The 17424-nt window shown below is 40.5% G+C and overlaps 5 non-coding genes across 5 annotated transcripts; all 5 read right to left on the reverse strand.

The window, feature by feature from the left end:
• Nucleotides 1-14333: 14333 nt before the first annotated feature.
• On the reverse strand, nucleotides 14334-14406 carry trnak-uuu (transfer RNA lysine (anticodon UUU)). Its single transcript has one exon. It is a non-coding gene; the product is annotated as a tRNA-Lys (tRNA).
• Nucleotides 14407-15102: 696 nt separating this feature from the next.
• trnak-uuu (transfer RNA lysine (anticodon UUU)) lies at nucleotides 15103-15175 on the reverse strand. The gene has a single exon. It is a non-coding gene; the product is annotated as a tRNA-Lys (tRNA).
• A 296-nt stretch (nucleotides 15176-15471) lies between these two features.
• On the reverse strand, nucleotides 15472-15544 carry trnak-uuu (transfer RNA lysine (anticodon UUU)). Its single transcript has one exon. It is a non-coding gene; the product is annotated as a tRNA-Lys (tRNA).
• Nucleotides 15545-16402: 858 nt separating this feature from the next.
• Nucleotides 16403-16475, reverse strand: trnak-uuu (transfer RNA lysine (anticodon UUU)). The gene has a single exon. It is a non-coding gene; the product is annotated as a tRNA-Lys (tRNA).
• A 307-nt stretch (nucleotides 16476-16782) lies between these two features.
• Nucleotides 16783-16855, reverse strand: trnak-uuu (transfer RNA lysine (anticodon UUU)). The gene has a single exon. It is a non-coding gene; the product is annotated as a tRNA-Lys (tRNA).
• Nucleotides 16856-17424: the final 569 nt, after the last annotated feature.

Genomic DNA, 17424 nt, shown 5'->3' on the forward strand with positions numbered 1-17424 from the left:
AAAGCATCGTCCAATCAGATTAGGGGCTGAAACGATTCCTCGAGTTATTCAAGTAAATTCGATTACTAAAATTCTTCAAGGCATATTAGACCTCAGGTTCAGATCCAGACTTCGTCCTATGCAGACCAGGACTTATAATCAATAAACTATGAAGGGATTTTAAACTTGAAAGGACACTTCCATTTAACCGGAGCAGCTTTTCTAGTGTTTACGGCATTCAACAGATCAGAGGCTGAACTGTGAAGGCAGTTTAACATCGTCAGACTTTCTTTTAGTGAGTCGACCAAAACTAAACCCTCAGCCAGAGCTAACAGGTATGAAGGAGGTTTTCTACTTCCTTTAACTCAGACTTTCTGCTTCAAATTCATCATACAAACAGGAGCGTTTAACCATCATTCGACTCGTTTTCTGCAGTAAATGAACCGCTCACAAATAGGTTGCTCTAATGGAGAACAACGAGGAACATAAACATTTATGATGGTAAAAAGCTGCAGCTGGACATTATATAAGACAGGAATGCTGCTAGAAAACTGTTAAACGTGTCAATGTATTTATTTTACCGATCAATGCAGCTGATTAATCATAACAGACGGCTGTACAATAAAACTATAAACTTCATACATTCAAACATGATATTGTAGTGAAGAGCATGTAGGTTTGACACTGACTCATAATGAAGAAAATCACTTTAAATTTGTGGCCAAATCAAAGCGAAACTAAAGTTACATATTTATGAGATCCTGTTGAAAGCTGCAGCCCTAAATCAGATGCAGCCGATGTTTGCGCGGCTGTAACAGGTTGAATCCTCTGCTGATTCTGGTTGAAGGACAGCTGTCAGTTATCCATGGGCGCATCAAGCAGCGTCTAAAAATGCCACTGTGGACAAGTACCATCACAGTCCATACAAATCCTTCACAGCATGCACTGTATTTTCCTAGCTATAACTCTAAAAATTGAAACTACAGCTCAGCAGATTTGCTTGGCTCCTTCCCAGGTTATGCTTTGAGCTCCTGACATGATGTGAGGCGTTTCAAAAAAAATCTGCTATTTGTGCAGTCCAGAAATTTTCCGGTCACACTCCGGCTGAAAGAGGATCTAACAGAGCGTCTCTAGTTAGCATTCCCACCACCTCACGTCTGCCCCGAGGTCCTGCAGTGGAAAGCCACCTTGTGAGAGGTAAGACTCTTGCTCCAGACGTGATCTTTTTTGCTGTTGAGAGCTGGTGAAGTTCTGTCGGCCTCACCGGGTCGTGATCTCCTGTTCGGCTCAACAGGAAGCAGCTGAAACGAGAGCCAGGACCTCCGAGTCTACGACCACAGAGCTCACAGAGGACCCCACTAATGGAACATTGTGGTGTTTTGTTCGTAAACGAGGTTCAAAAAGAGTGAGATTAAAATGCAGATCGGCGTGGAGTCAGCATCTCAGTTCAGCACGTGTGTCAGGATGCATATTGAGGATCTCCGGCTTCATAATGAGCTGCTCTCCTTTCCTGACCTCGGTCAACGTGACGGAGCTCTCCAGATCCAATTAGCATGTCGTTATCCAGAATCAGAGAGAACTTAATTACAGGCACACGCTCATTAATCCTCTTCTATCTGTCACCTGAAGCACTGATGGCTGTTTTCATCGTCTAATTCAGCAACCTTCAGATAGTACCGCCTGCCATATTCTACTAAACAGTGCTCATGATTGCTGTTAAAAGATCAGATACTGTCATTACTGCACATTAGTGGAGGTGACTCAGACTCTTCCTGTATGTGAAGTTGAATAAATTCCGAGGATGAGGTTTAGTGAGGCGCTAAATAAAAGGGAGATAAAGCAGCGACATCAGCATGCATGGTTAGGTCGTGTTTAATTCTCCTACGACGATTAAACTGTTTTTAGTTTGATAAGCATTCACCCGGAAATGTTGTTCTTAATGGTTTTTCAGTTAGTTGTTCGCCTCGTGTGTTGATATAACCGTGTGTGTTGGTAAAACTCCACTTCTTCGCATGACTTCATTCAGTTTCTTCACACTTTTCTGCGGGAGTTCCGTGAAGTGGAGGTGGCCTCGGGACCAACACGGTTTTTGAACTCAGGTTTTTGGATTTTTCCACTCACACGGATACAGTTCTGCAGCCGAAAGCGAACCCGAGTCTGTTTGCGTCCACTTTCATCTTTTTTATTGACTTAACACTGAGTGCTGTGTTTTTTAATGAACATCGACCTGGATGCGAGTCTGCAGCAGGAAGGGAACCTACAGCTGTTCAGCACTTCGGGCTTTTTTTCATCAGATGCTGAGTTAACATTTCTCTGCCTGTCACAAACCTGAAGTTAATCAGTATTACGGCTGCACAGTGTGGGAAAAACTGACACTGCGATATTTTGCTTTTCCGCAATATTAAAAAAAAAGCTGGAATATTCAAGAGATGACCTGAATACCTGTATTTGTAAAGAATTAAATCGATTTTTAAATTAAATTGCATCTGCATCCAAACTGAAAACCAATTCAGAAAAGCTGATAAATGTTTTTTTTAAACCTTTTTTTGTATCGTAATATATTGGCATAGCATTCAAAACTGTTTTTTTCTTTAGATTGCAAATAAATCTGTCCAACAAATCTGTTGCTCTGCCTTACATAGTACCGACTGCAGACAAAGTGCCTCTTTTTGATCCCTTTGTACAACTGAAATATTTCCATACAATTGATTATAGTAAATATTTTTATTGTACATCAAGATTTTTTTACTTCTACATTGTTATTTTAGTCGCTTTGCCATTTTTATTATATTGTATTGCCTTGTTCTGGATGTACAGCACTTTGTTTCAACTGTGGTTGTTTAAAGTGATATATAAAATAAAGTTGTATTGGACTGGACTGTGTTACATTCCTGCTAATGTAAAAATCTTTGCAACAAAATAAAACGTCGCCTGAATTCACAGCATCTCCGTGGGGGAAAATAAAAAAATAACTGTATTCAAAACTCCCACTGGATGAATATCCGCTTATCAATTGACACTACAATTTACTGACGAACCCTAAACGCGTCACATTCGGGCTATAACAGATAAAAGTTGCTCAGCTATGCACAGAAACCTCTAGTCTCCAATCCATTACTGTGGCGCTGAATGGGATCAAAAATTTGCTTGAAAAAAAGAGGAAAAAAACGCATCGTAATGTCAGATTTAATGACACGTTTTAAGCATCAGTATCGTAGGTAATGTGTTCATTTAGTCACAGAAAGTCAAAATCATGACCGTTCATTAATATCCAGTTAAATGTGTAGCCCTGCGTTTCTTCCTCACAGCTAAATCTTCTGTTGAAAAATAAAGCTGTTGTTTCTTGTAGATTAGTCCTGGAAAATGACAAATGTGCGGTTTTCTTTTTGAATCAAGCAGCAAATGAAGCACAGCATGGTGTGTCTGAGTCAATTTGCCTCATTAAATTAATTTGGAGCAATGCAAACTTCGCAATATTGAAGCTGAAATGATATACTGTGCAGCACAAATTAGGATGAAAGTTCAGTCAATTTTCTGACCTTTTCTTTTTCTGGAACATGACTATTTCCTGTCTGTTTCTGGTCTTCTGATCTGCTCTCCATTCCAGCTGGACCTGCACTAATGGCCCCTTTAGCTTCATTTTAAACTCATACTAATGTCCTTAAAAGCAACTTTCTGGAAGCATGGGCACTTCATAGCTTCACATATTAAATCACTTTTTTTCTGTAGGACAGTTTAATGGTCTGAAAGTTTAGTTACATCATTACATTACTGGATTAATGAAGCGAAGCTCCTCAAAGACAGATGAAGATACAAACCCTGCCTCTGGCTGCAGCCATCTGTGCTGAGCTCCTGTGGAGTTCACATCAGTTCTGTCTGTACAGCGCTGTGGGCAGCATCCAAACTCCAGCTGCAGGCTACCGGTGTAGATATTAGTATGAGGCTACACGGACACACAGGAAGGTTTCCAGTCAGGGTAAAACACTGATAGCAAAGGAGGTCAGAGTGTAATGCTGATTGTTGGTAGCAGAAGGTTTACTTGGAACAGAGTTTTCCTGCCTAAAGGAATTTTTGGTGCCACCCAAAGACATTTTGGCAAACCACAACCATTTACTCAAGATAAGGGACATTTTTGTCAATCAAGCAGTCAAAAAAAAACAAGAAAATGCACAAATTCTGTCAGTAAGGTGATACAGAATCATTGATTGTATTGTACATAAACCAACTGTGTTTACTGTGTTGCACAATCACCCCCAAAAAATGCAATTTAAAAAAAAATTAATTTCAATGTTCAGTCTGAGCTGGAAGTGCAACAGTGAAGGTCTGAAACTGAGCAGGGCACGAGATATGTCAACAATCACAAATCACACTGAAAGGACTCAATTTACTGCCTTTAAGATATTTTTAAAAAATGATCTTGCTAATTTGAGGAAGTCAGGCTACATTTTCATAGCACTTGAAGTAAATGAACTGTGAAACTATTCCAGTTTAACCAGCATGAATCTGGAACAAACAGGAGGTTGCACTGGTGTTCCCCTGTTAGCACTAACAACATCAACATCTATTCATCTGGCAAACAGGAGGGAAAAACAACGTTATTCACTAGTCAGAGCTGAGAACCAAGGAGCTGCAGAGCGAGCAGAGATGTAAGTTCTGACCCAGCAAACCTTCCTCCTACTGAAACTATAACCAATCACAGGCGTGTTAAAGCAGACCTCGGTCCTCAAACAACAAAGCTTCACTGAGACGATTCCTGAGGGAACCTTCTCCAAGGTTAAAGAACACAGCAGAACAGTGAAGTAATAGAAGGAGCCAATTATTGCTGCAGTCTTTTCTCTTGGTGTTTCTGCACTTTATGACCCTCCAGACTCTCTGTCCTCATTGATTTTGTGAACACCAATACCTGCTGATTGTTGTATTACCATCACATTTCCTCAGCGCTGAGATGCTGCCGATACAGACCGAGCACTAACAGGTGAAGAGAGACGTTGATTATGGAGGCGGCATGGCTCAGTGGGTAGAGCGGCCGTCTTACAGGTTCGATCCTTGCCCTGGAGAGCTCATGTCAAGATGTCCCTGACCAAGACACCAAACCCCCGACTGCTCCTGATGAGCCGTGGTTAGCGCCTTGCATGGCAGCTTCCCCCATCAGTGTGTGATAGCAATTTCATTGTACCCTGTATAATGACCTGCTTCTTATCTCGTTATAACGCGATGCTTTGATGGGACACCTTGCTTTGACATGAACCACTCACCTAAACATTGCTGCAAGCCCCCATGAGAACATCACAAAACCTGCTGAGGAGCAACTCAAGAAACATGACTAAGAGCCGGAGGCGTCCAAACTCCCCAGATACTAATGAAGCATCTACTGGATACACCGGAAAAGGCCAGATCCACAGAGACCCCACTACAGGACCCAGAGGATCCACTGCCAAACCACATACTGCAGTGGAGTCACAATAAAATCGCAAAATAAAAAAAATCATTCCTTTTCTGATAAATATCTCCACTGGATCAAAGACTACAATGATGCTTAGGAATCAAGAACAAAAAATGGCAGAATCAATCCATAAAATACAATAAAATAAACCTAAAACAGTAATACAGATGAGGATATAAATTTATAATATAAAACCAATGTGAAATACTAAAATATTAAGGCCATTAAGAGCAACCAAAAGTCACAGCAAACACGTACTTTCTGAGATTTTTCTTAAAAATGTGGATGGAGGCGAACACTTAAAAGAGTAAAGCTCTTCAAAAGACACAATCTCACCCACCAGCCTCGACTGTAGAACAGTTAAAACCTCTGAGGATCTAAGAGGTCTGCAGGCAGAGAAAGGACAAACAAATTCTGAAATGTACCCAGGCGCCTACTCATGCACAAACAAATGAACTCCATTTTAAAAGAATTCAGTATTTAACAGGTAGCTTAATATCACGGTGAGACTCCATACAACATGGATGAAAATGAGCCAAGGAGCCCTAAAATGTCTTCAACAGTCTTGGGTTCGATTCCAAGATTGTTACGTAAACGCACAGCTTCTTCCACGTCTCAAGTCGTGTACGCCATATGCTACGTGGACTTCCACATTCTCAGGCGAATAATTTGCACATTTTGAATATTTCTGCTTCTATACTATGACTTAAAATTACCAGGATTTGCTCCACCTGATGCTTATTTAGCTTGGACATCTTACTATTTGTTAAAATGCAAAACTTGCTTTCTTTTTACATCTTTATATTCTCCTTTGAAAACGATCTACATGTCACCATTCACTGGCGACCACCACATATGCAAAGACCTACTTGATTATAATATTTCTTCACCCACATTTCCTGTCACGTTCATTTTTCTCAGTCAAATAAAGACATAAAAATGTCCAGTGTAACATCATCTGAACCTCCACATCCTGGTTTCTGTACAGACGTCCGATCGCTGCTTTAGTGAGTAGACCGGCGCCCATAGCTATGAAGAGCTCGAGCAGCTTGTTTAATTTTGTTTTATTGTGGCTGGTTTTCACCTTTACGTGTGTTTCCGATTTGCTGCTCGGTCAGCATGTTTCTTTCTAATGACAAGGGCGTCGTTTCCATTTTGCTGTTGACTTCGTGAACTAAAGATACAGCGAGAAGGGAAATGGCAGGTATGGATTTTACTTGGATGAATTATAGATTAATCCCAGCATGCAAATGTCCCAGGGTATTACTCTGCGTGTGTTTGTGTGCTCATGTGTGTGTATATACGAGTGTGTTGTTGTGCTGAAATCCTTGGCAGATTGATGCCTGTGTGTGACCTGCAGGCCATTTCTTTGTTGTTAGTCATGGGCTCTGTGGAGCACTTCAATCCCAGTGTGTAACCCTGACACACACACACACACACACACACACACACACACATATATAAATACACATGAACACACACGCCGCAATATCCACCTTCTCTAACCAATACAAACCTATACATTTAAATGCAGCAGCTCATCTATAATTTATATCTATATCATATCATTTACAGAGTCCATATCAAGCCGTCGCCTCGCTTCCATCTAATGAGCAATTTGTCTTATTATAAAATCTATACGTGTGTTTTTATCAGCAGCACTCAGTGTTTCCCCGTATTATCAGGGCGTGTCTGGGGAGCTCTGACTGCAGGAGGTTCCCCTGCCCGGCGGAGCTGCTGCTTTAGAGCCACAGCGCCATCTACTGGACCGACAGGTATCAGCTCCTCAGCAGTGGAGAGGCCGGGTGTGGTCAGCTGATTTAAAATCTGAAGTGAAGCATTAGTAATAGTTTTCAGTTCCGGGAGTCATTGAGCTGCAACGTGGAGATTCAGAAACATTGAAGAGGTGATTTTCAAGATGAAAAAGAACATCAATACAGGGTCATTCCACCTCAGTTCACCGAGTCGAATTCACCCTCTCCTCTGACCATCTTCAATTTGACTTTTTTTTTTTTTCTTTAGTGATGAATATTGACTAGGTGGACCACGTGTAAAATCTGTGGTCAACAGTAACATTAGTTTCTGAGTTTAAAATTTTGAAAGAGTTGTCGGTTTCTGCACTGTTTTCTTCACCCCAATCTGTGGATCAGTTCTTTGAAGAGAAGACCAAATGTTCAAATCAATGAGCCGACACAGTCTGAGGACTCCAGCTGCATTGTTTCTCAGGATATGGCAGAAAATAACACAAAAACAGTGACCCCAGCCCTCTTTTAAGAATGTTTAACCCCAAAAGTTTCAACACCTGTGGCACAAAATTGCACACATTTTACTCAGGCGTAAACTAACCGTGACGTCACCCGTTGGTTTCAACGGCGAGAAAATGAAGCCCAGATTGTGCTACTTCCTGGTCGCCGTTTTGGATTTTTTGGAGCCAGTGACGTAAAAAGCGTCATCAAACAGACTGGACCGGAGAGCAACTAGGGGCAGGATTGGCTGAGGACTCTCTTATCCTGCCCACATTTTACCGCAGAGGCTTCTGTTGCTGTCTATCAAGTATAGCCACGCCCCCTGGCTCCGCCAACTTTAACGATTTATTTAAAATTCAGTATTGATTTATTTTAAGATCGGCCACCTGATCTCTCATTTTGACCATGAAAACTAATGGGAAAAAATCCTGAGCTGTAGAAAATCAGTCTATCAAATTTTATTTTTTCCAAAAATGAATTGGGGTCTATGGAGAAAAAGCTTTTTGGAGCCAACCCTAGCGGAGCCATTCTGGAGCCAGATGCTACGTCCACTATATATACAGTCTATGATTTTACTTAATAACATACATATGCACAGGAAAAAAAACATCTGACAATATCAGATGGTCAGACATGAACTGGCTGGGCTGGCTCTTCGAACATTAATTCATCATTACTGTGTGTGCAGCAAACAGAAAACTCAAATAAATGCAGCAAGCCAAGCTGAGTCATGTGTTCAAATGGAATATCTAGTCTTTTTAATCTATGCTCTTTATTATGTGCTCAGTCATCACTTCTTTAAAAAACTGTGCTCAAAGTTTAGTCGAGCACTTAAAAAGCGTTTTGATTTAAATATTTCTTTGATATGCCCTCCACTTTGGGGAAATCATCCACCTTGCTAACCTGGCATCAAAAGGAAAGTCCATTAATTTGCTGAGGGTAAATTTGCCTCATTCTTACAACTATGTCAAACAATCTTCAAACACGTTCAGATCAGATGCTTTGTTCAGAACAACTTATTTCCAGATTTACCAAAAGACAACACAACAGACAGTATCTTACACTTTTATACACTCATATAAATCTGATTCTGACTGATGAATGAGTGAAAAAGACTTCAAAAGTCAGTTTCAGTCAGTTCTTTTGACTGCAGCTGAATTTAACAAAAAAAGAAACACAAACAGCTGCTTCAAGACTTAAAAAACTCAAAACAAGAAATTACATCTAAAAGGAGGAGGAAAGCTTCAGTAGGACTTTTTACCACAACAGGAAGTGACTTTATGCAGAGAAGCGACCTGAAAACATGCACAGTGAATGTAACTGTCGGTCTTTGTGGCAGGGAAAAGGCCTGACGCTCTCAGATAACAACCGGAGCTGAGTGACAGCTGTTACAGGACACACTGGACATTATGGGATGTTTCATCAGACGTTCTGCAGACATGACAGGTCTGTCTTTCACACAGAATGAGAACATGAAGGATTTACTGGAATAGTTGTGAACTGACAGCATGTCTCACACAGCCAGTTCTTTACAGAACTCCAGCTCAAAATCAATTTGTTCATGTTAAGGAAATTATACTGTAATTATGAACAATTTCTCAAGAAGAAACACAAGTTCTACCAGTTTTTGTAAATAAAAATAACAGTAACAGTATGCAGAAACACAAGACACGGGTACACTGTATGCAATATATCTAAAATCCACTAAGAAGATGCCAAAATACTAACAGAAAAACCTCAAGCTTTCTAAATCTCTTTATTAGATTATAAACACAAGCTATACCAGACTCTCACTTGCACTTGGCAGCGACGCTGCAATAAGTCCTTGGAGTAAAAAGCAATAACTGAGATGTCCAAGTTTTAAAAAACAGCAGAAATTCAGTAGTTTATCATCTCACATCCGCATACAAGCAGAAAACACAAACTTTCGAAGTAAAGGCAATAACTGTGTCAGCATTAATTTAACCAAGACTGATAAGACGGAATGATTTATGGGATACAACAGAAGAAAAAACAAAGTTAGGATGAGTTTCATAATAGAGTCTGTGTTATATAAGCTCATAATTCATGTTATGAAAAGAGCAGACCCTGTCAACCCGATCTCCTGCTTCTGTCACATCTACAGCTATGTGTTGTATTATAAAACCATGCTGTGTTGTGACAAATCTTCATCTTAAAGTTGTCAGGTAAATATAGTGGTGTGGAGAAAAGAATATTCCTCACAGAAATGGAAATACTCAAGTATAAGAACCTCAGTATTGTACTCACGTCTAGTATTTGAGCACCACTGACTACAGCATTTAGTGTCATTTACGAACCAGAGCAATGGATCACATTAGCTTATTACAGCATGAATCAGTTGACAGTTTAGGTTCTAGTGGCAGGAAAATGCTGCAAACTGTATTTTCCAATATACTTGAACAACTCTAGATTGTTCCCTCCACTTAGAGCCTCCTATGTCTGCTCCCTGAGTGGACTGTCTTGTTTTGTGCATCCAACATCACTGTCTCTGTACAGAAACCCATTTTCTCAGCGTCACCATGGATTTGATTTACCACGGTGCCATGACTCTGTGGCCCCCTGACTTTTCTTATCAACCTCCAGTTTAAATAAAGCTGTTGCTGTGTCACTTTCCAGATTTTAACACCCAGTTCTTGCAAATGTCAGCTCAGAGTGAGTCTCTGGAGAATATCTACAGGCCTTGCAAAAATCTGCATCTTCTACTGAGGACCACCTGAACTGATGGTTTGTTTGCTGTGCAGTAAAAACGTTGAAGCTAATACCACAACACTTATATGGGTTTAATTGTCCCTTTAAAGCGATTTCAAAAGGTAAAAACACCTGCTTTGGTTTTGTTGTAGGACACGGTGCAGGTAAACTAACGCAGAGACCCGAGGATAATTGTAAAACTGTGTTTTTTGGCACAACAAAGCGGATATTACCTGTGTAGTCGGTTGGCTGCTAGTCCTCTGCTTTAGCTTCATGTTAGCTAACAACATCCTCTCTTCAATGCGCCTCCAACTCGCCATTTTCCTTGAATATTTCTCTATAAATATTCGTAATGAACATTTCGTTGTAAACAAATTCCATTTTTGATTCGCCAAAATCGGGAATGTTTCAAAAACTCCAGAAAAAAGAAGACGTTAAAAACCGTCACCTCAGCCCCGCCCCCAGATGGCTGCGGCTCCAATCCGACGTTAGCAACCGTTACTAGGCAGAGCGGGCTCAGAACGGCAAAACCAGTTAGCAGGTTAGCAAGTTAGCAAAAGGAAGCGGCTAATTAATTAAAATGTAAAAGGGAGAATTGTGTTTTGTTTTTGTTTTTGTTTTTTTTTTTTGCCTTTTAACGAGTCAAAAAGAAGATGAGGAGAGAGGTCAGATGTGGATTTAAACAATGTGGAAGACTTTACTTACAGTTTAATCCATCAGAACTCAACAGAATCCAAGATTTTAAGGTAACTTAGCTAACTTAGCACACAGTTGCTATCTGACGAAGTTGGCTGACTATAGATATTTGTCACTGTGTAAATCCAAGGCTGCCAACTCTCACGCTTTGGCCGTGAGACACACGCACATGCTCTCATGCCACACTCCAAATATCACAAGGGCAAAAAAAAAAAAAAAAGTTCCACTTTGCTGTTATGGCTGTTATTGGAATATGCAACCTTTGGGGAAATCCAGTTTGCGTTTTTACTCTAGAGAACGCCAGGTTTGTGAAAATCCGGTCCGCATTTTCCTTGAAAATTAGGCACTTTTCATGGGGGGAAATGTTCAGCAGTCCATATCTCTCTAAACAATGTGCTTAGAGGGCTCCCCCTGTATAAGTTACAAGCCAGTCTGGTCTAGAGCAATACTAAATGGTGCTAAGACATTAATCTGTAAGATTTCTAGTATTTTTAACACCCTTAACCCTACTTGCGAGTGGTTTTTACAAATAATTTATACATTTTGGGCAAGCCCCCCTGCTCTGTAGAGACTTCTCCTGAGTGTGTGTGTGTTGTCATCACAAACATGTAGAGAGCTTGGAGAGAAAAATTTAAGTCTCTGTGATACCCAGAAGCAGAGATATAAGCATTTTAAAACCTAAAAATTCCAGGCGAGGATTGCGGGGAGGGCATTTTGGCCTAAATTCGTAAAAATTTGAAAATGCCATAACTCAAAAATTATTGGGAGTATAAGCCTGTAATTTTGCACACAAAGCTTTTTTTATCATGATCTTCCACCACCAGCACCCACAGTAAAATTGAAAATGGTGCTGCAACCACCTTCCTGAATATTTGGTGTTTTGGGATGGAATAAGCCCACTGCACACATTAGCACCATGTGCTAACTGTGGCTAAAAAAACACATTTACCAAGACAACTATCCAGTACAAAGCCCTAAAACACACCAAGAAACACATTAAAGAGGATTTTACTGCTGGAAGCTGCAAGCCAATGCCTAAAGAACAAACTAAAGCAACGGAGCAAACCCGGTTCAGTGAAGAGAAGCAGAGGAAATGTTTGACTGCAGACATAAAGCAGGAAGACACTGAGCTGCTCAGGTGTTCCTGATGACACCAAGCAGCCACCTGGACAGCCGATAGGAACACAGCTTACTGGAAGTCCAGAGGGCTGGCTTAGTGAGGGAAATTTAGTTTAAAGTTTAAGCAGAAATTTAACAAAGAAAGTTGAAAACCACCTTCTGATACCTGAAATTTCTGAGTTTTCACACATAGAACATCTGAACATGTCAAACTGGTTCCACAGTAGAACCTTCACTGTAAAAACGTCATAGTATGGTGTGCTGCTCAAAAAACATTACAACCGGCTGTCTGGGGTCACCGAGGAGCAAAAACAGGACAAACGCTGGTTTCCAGGGGGTCTGGCAGATATTTATTTGAAAGAGTAAGTTTACAAGAAGACAACATGTGAGCAGAAAAATCACAAAGTCTGTCTTTAGTTCAGCTGAAAATGTTGTTTTTTGTCTTTTTTATTGAGCAAACTGTTCAGGAAGTAGATGAAGAATAATTAAAGCTCTCATGTAGAAGTCCAACTTATTTTGGATCCTTGTGGAGAGTTTAATGTTAGAGTTTGTAAAGCTGTTGAGTTTTTAGTCACGTGGATTGTTTTGACATTTAATAGAGAATTTAGTGTCTGATTGTAATTCTGTTCAGTGAATGGATAATTTAAGTTATGAAGATGTTTTGTTTTTGCTTCAGCACTTTTTACTTTTTAGCTGGCTGATGTGGTCAGCTTGAAGCTGTTGAGTGCATTAAAATCCTCCAAGACAAATGTTACAAAGTGGTTGCTGGAGTTATTTCAGTTATGCATATATTTATGGAAAATACTGAAATGCGTTGTGCACATCCAGCCACAGAACCTTCATCCATATTTTATATGTTTTGTTTGCTGTCCTTGTGAAGCACTTTGTAGCTTCTGTTTTGAAAAGCACTCTTAAGACAAACATTATTATTATTATTTAGTCATTTAGGTGCCCACATGAAGTGACAGATGAAAAGCTGAAGAGGAAAACACAAGCATCACTTTACAGGCACTCTGCCTACAGAAAAGAGGACTTTTTTGTGTTTCATCTCTAATTTTTTGGTTCTTACTGACCCTGACAGTAACCCTGAGTGTTTCCTGTCACATCGTGGGATGTCAGTGAGTCCAGGAGGTTTTGTTTTCTAGAGTCACCAGAAACCTTGATGCTGAGGGTAACAGCGGTGACAGATAAAAGCAGTGTGTCTGCCACCTTCACTTGTCCTCGGCGTGTTATTTATTATTGTGGCTTTGCAGCAGAGTCTCTGATCGTAAACACTCAGGTCACTCTGCATCCAGCGTCATGGAAACATTGTTTGTTCCTGCAGCAGCCGCGGCGTCGCATTAGCATACCGTCCAATCGCATTTAGCAGCAGCAATGACCCTGGACAGGAGCTAATGCATCCTGGGAAATAAGGTTTACTTGGCTGTTATGAGATCTGCTGTTCCTCTGTTGTCTCCTGTTTATGTGTTTATTTGTTTATTGTGAGGCAACAGCTATGGCAGCTGTTGCTGTGGCAACCAGCAGCCCTCCTCAAGATGACTCGATCCACCGACTACAGCTATCAGAGACAATGTTTATGATATCGCTGCTGAGATTAATCAAAAGAAGAAGACAAAATAGCTTTACTGACATCACATTTACAGGCATCAAACTCTGGACGTCACTCTGATGTTAATCAAACTGAGTCTGATGGAGTCTGAAGTAGATCAGGAGATGATTTAGTGTCAGAGAAAGTTCTGTAAAATGAAACATCGTCTTCGAAATAGAATATACAAAAAAAAATACAAAGTTAATATAGTCAAAATGTGCATTGAATGCAATAATATTAATGTTAGTGTGTAATATATGAGGAAGCAAAGTATGCAAGGAATGTAAGGAAGGAGGGAGAAAATGAAAAATATGAGATAAAGGATCAAAATAAAGGAGGTGATGATTCAGGTAGAAAACAAAGGAAGGAAAGAGATAAAGGAGGACATTAGGGATCATTCAGAAAAACAGAACATGACTGTTAGATGGTGAAGACATCGAACACTAACATCTTCTCATTTCTCTGTTCCAAAGCTCTTTGTCTGATCAGTCTGTTCCTGGAGTTTATCTAGAAGAGAGATGAGTAGTAGACACAAGCATCTTAAAGCCTGCGTTGCCTGAACAGGGACTTGAACCCTGGACCCTCAGATTAAAAGTCTGATGCTCTACCGACTGAGCTATCCAGGCTCTGAACAGCTTTTTATTTCCTCCAAAGATGCAGAATTACACTCACATCGGGGCTTTTGCTATAATGCAGCAGAAACACATCAATCCTTTAATCTACAGGTTTCATTTGTACCACAGTGAGCTCCATCAACTCTTCAATTATCGAATTTCTCTATTTTCAGTCTCTTTGTCTCCTCCATCCTCCTGCCTTTGACCCACAAACCCACCTTAACAAGCTGCCTTTAAGGACATCAAGTTCCGAGAATGAAGCTGTGGTGAGTCCTCATATGTTTCTCTTGTCTTTAATCTGCAGCTCAAGCATCTTAAAACTCTTCTCACCTGAACAGGGACTTGAACCCTGGACCCTCAGATTAAAAGTCTGATGCGCTACCCATCTGAGCTATCCAGGCTCTGAACAGCTTCTTATTTTCTCTAAAGATGCAGAATTACATTCTCACATCTGGGCTTTTGGTAAAAGGCAGCAGAAACACGTTGAACTGTGAGCATCAGACCTTTAATCTGAAGGTTTTCACCCTATCGGAGGGAGCTCCATCATTCCATTTCTCTATTTTCAGCCTCTTTGTCTCCTCCATCCTCCGACCCATAAATGCACCTTAACAAGCGACCTTGAAGGACGTCAAAGTTCCGAGAATGAAGCTGTGGTGAGCCCTCCTATGTTTCTCTTGTCTTGAATCTCCAGCATCTTAAAACTCTTCTCACCTGAACAGGGACTTGAACCCTGGACCCTCAGATTAAAAGTCTGATGCTCTACCAACTGAGCTATCCAGGCTCTGAAAAGTTGCATTTCTTCTCAAGATGCAAAAGTACATTCTTACTGTTGTGATTACTGTAATAATGTTAATTAATGAATATTGATTAAGCCAGCTATGCTACGTTCAACATGTCTGAAAGAGGCTTAAAGATCAGTGAGTAATTTGACATATATAGCAAAGTCATATTTACAGTGACTTTCTGTGCAACAACACACACAAAGTGCAGCATTCTGTGGTGGAAGTTTGTGACTGAACTCCATCCAAATGCACCTTATGTTATCAGTTGATGATTCAGTCACCTTGAAGATCTTTTTGCCTGAACAGGGACTTGAACCCTGGACCCTCAGATTAAAAGTCTGATGCTCTACCAACTGAGCTATCCAAGCTCTGAAAAACTTTTTATTTCCTCTAAAGATACAGAATTACATTCTCACATCTTTGCTTTTGGTATAAGGCAGCAGAAACACACTGAAGTGTGAGCATCAGACCTTTAATCTGAAGGTTTTCACCTCATCAGAGGGAGCTCCATCATCTAATTTCTCTATTTTCAGCCTCTTTGTCTCCTCCATCCTCCTGCCTTTGACCCACAAATGAACTTTAACGTGTCACCTTGAAGGACGTCTTAGTTCCTAAAATGGAGAGACGAGGCTGCTGGGAAGTGGGGAATCCTCTTTTTGGTCTCAGTGACGTATAAAAGAGGTGAGACATCATCAAATAAATGATAAAGACGTGAAGCTCTGGTATAAACCACCACCTTCGGAGACATTTTCTTTGACCGACATACAGCATATACTTTTACCACAGTTTGTTTTGTTGAAAGTGGACAAAGTTGATTCAAGCATCTTAAAGCCTGCATTGCCTGAACAAGGACTTGAACTCTGGACCCTCAGATTAAAAGTCTGATGCTCTACCAACTGAGCTATCCAGGCTCTGAAAAGCTTTTTATTTTCTCTAAAGATGGAGCATTACACTCACATCGGGGCTTTTACTATAATGCAGCAGAAACACATCAGTCCTTTAATCTGAAGGTTTCATTTTTACCACAGTGAGCTCCATCAACTCTTGTATCATCTCATTTCTCTATTTTCAGTCTCTTTGTCTCCTCCATCCTCCTACTTTTGACCCACAAACCCACCTTAGAAAGCTACCTTGAAGGAAGTCAAGTTCCGAGAATGAAGCTGTGGTGAGTCCTCATAGGTTTCTCTTGTTTTAAATCTGCAGCTCAAGCATCTTAAAACTCTTCTCACCTGAACAGGGACTTGAACCCTGGACCCTCAGATTAAAAGTCTGATGCTCTACCGACTGAGCTATCCAGGCTCTGAACAGCTTTCTAATTCCTCTAAACATGCAGAATTACATTCTCACATCTGGGATTTTGGTATAATGCAGCAGAAACACACTGAACTGTGAGCATCAGACCTTTAATCTGAAGATTTTCATTTTATCGAAGGGAGCTCTATCATCCCATTTCTCAGCCTCTTTGTCTCCTCCATCCTCCTGCCTTTGACCCATAAATCCACCTTAACAAGCTACCTTGAACGGCATCAAAGTCCCCAGAATGAAGCTGTGGTGTGTCCTCCTATATTACTCACGTCTTTAATCTCCAGCATCTTGAAGCCTGCATCACCTGAACAGGGACTTGAACCCTGGACCCTCAGATTAAAAGTCTGATGCTCTACCGACTGAGCTATCCAGGCTCTGAGGAACTTGTCATTCCATCTCAAATGGAGAACTATCTAAGGCCCTAAGAAGCCTTAATCACCAACAAGTGATTAAAGTCACAACAGATTGATTTGGTGTCTTAATAAGTTCTGTAAAGTTCAAGATTGGCGTAAAAATCCAACATACAAAACAAATTACAAAGTAAATACAGCAAAATGTGTCTCAAAATGTATTAGTATACCGCTGGTGTGGAGAAGCAGAGTCTGTACAAATAAGAGAAGGAAAAGAAGGAGGGAGATTTGGAAAGAAAAAGTAGCTTCAAGTAGGAGATAAGAAATATAAAGAAGCAGCTGAGCAAAATAAGGAGATGAAGATTCAGGTAGAAAACAAAGGAAGGAAAGAAAACAGCAAGGAGGAGGTAATTAAAGGAGAGATTAATCAGAAAGACAGAAGGTTCTTCTCATTTCTTCTGAAATAAAGCTCTTTGTACCAAGAATTCATCTGGAGGAGAGAGGAGTGAGGATGTAGAGGTGGATCCTTTACAGAAGACTTTATAGCAGTCGTGATGAACAAAAGAGACACGACACAAAGCTTTAAGAAGGAA

This window comes from Acanthochromis polyacanthus, chromosome 13, assembly GCF_021347895.1.
Source record: "Acanthochromis polyacanthus isolate Apoly-LR-REF ecotype Palm Island chromosome 13, KAUST_Apoly_ChrSc, whole genome shotgun sequence".
NCBI lineage: Eukaryota > Metazoa > Chordata > Actinopteri > Pomacentridae > Acanthochromis > Acanthochromis polyacanthus.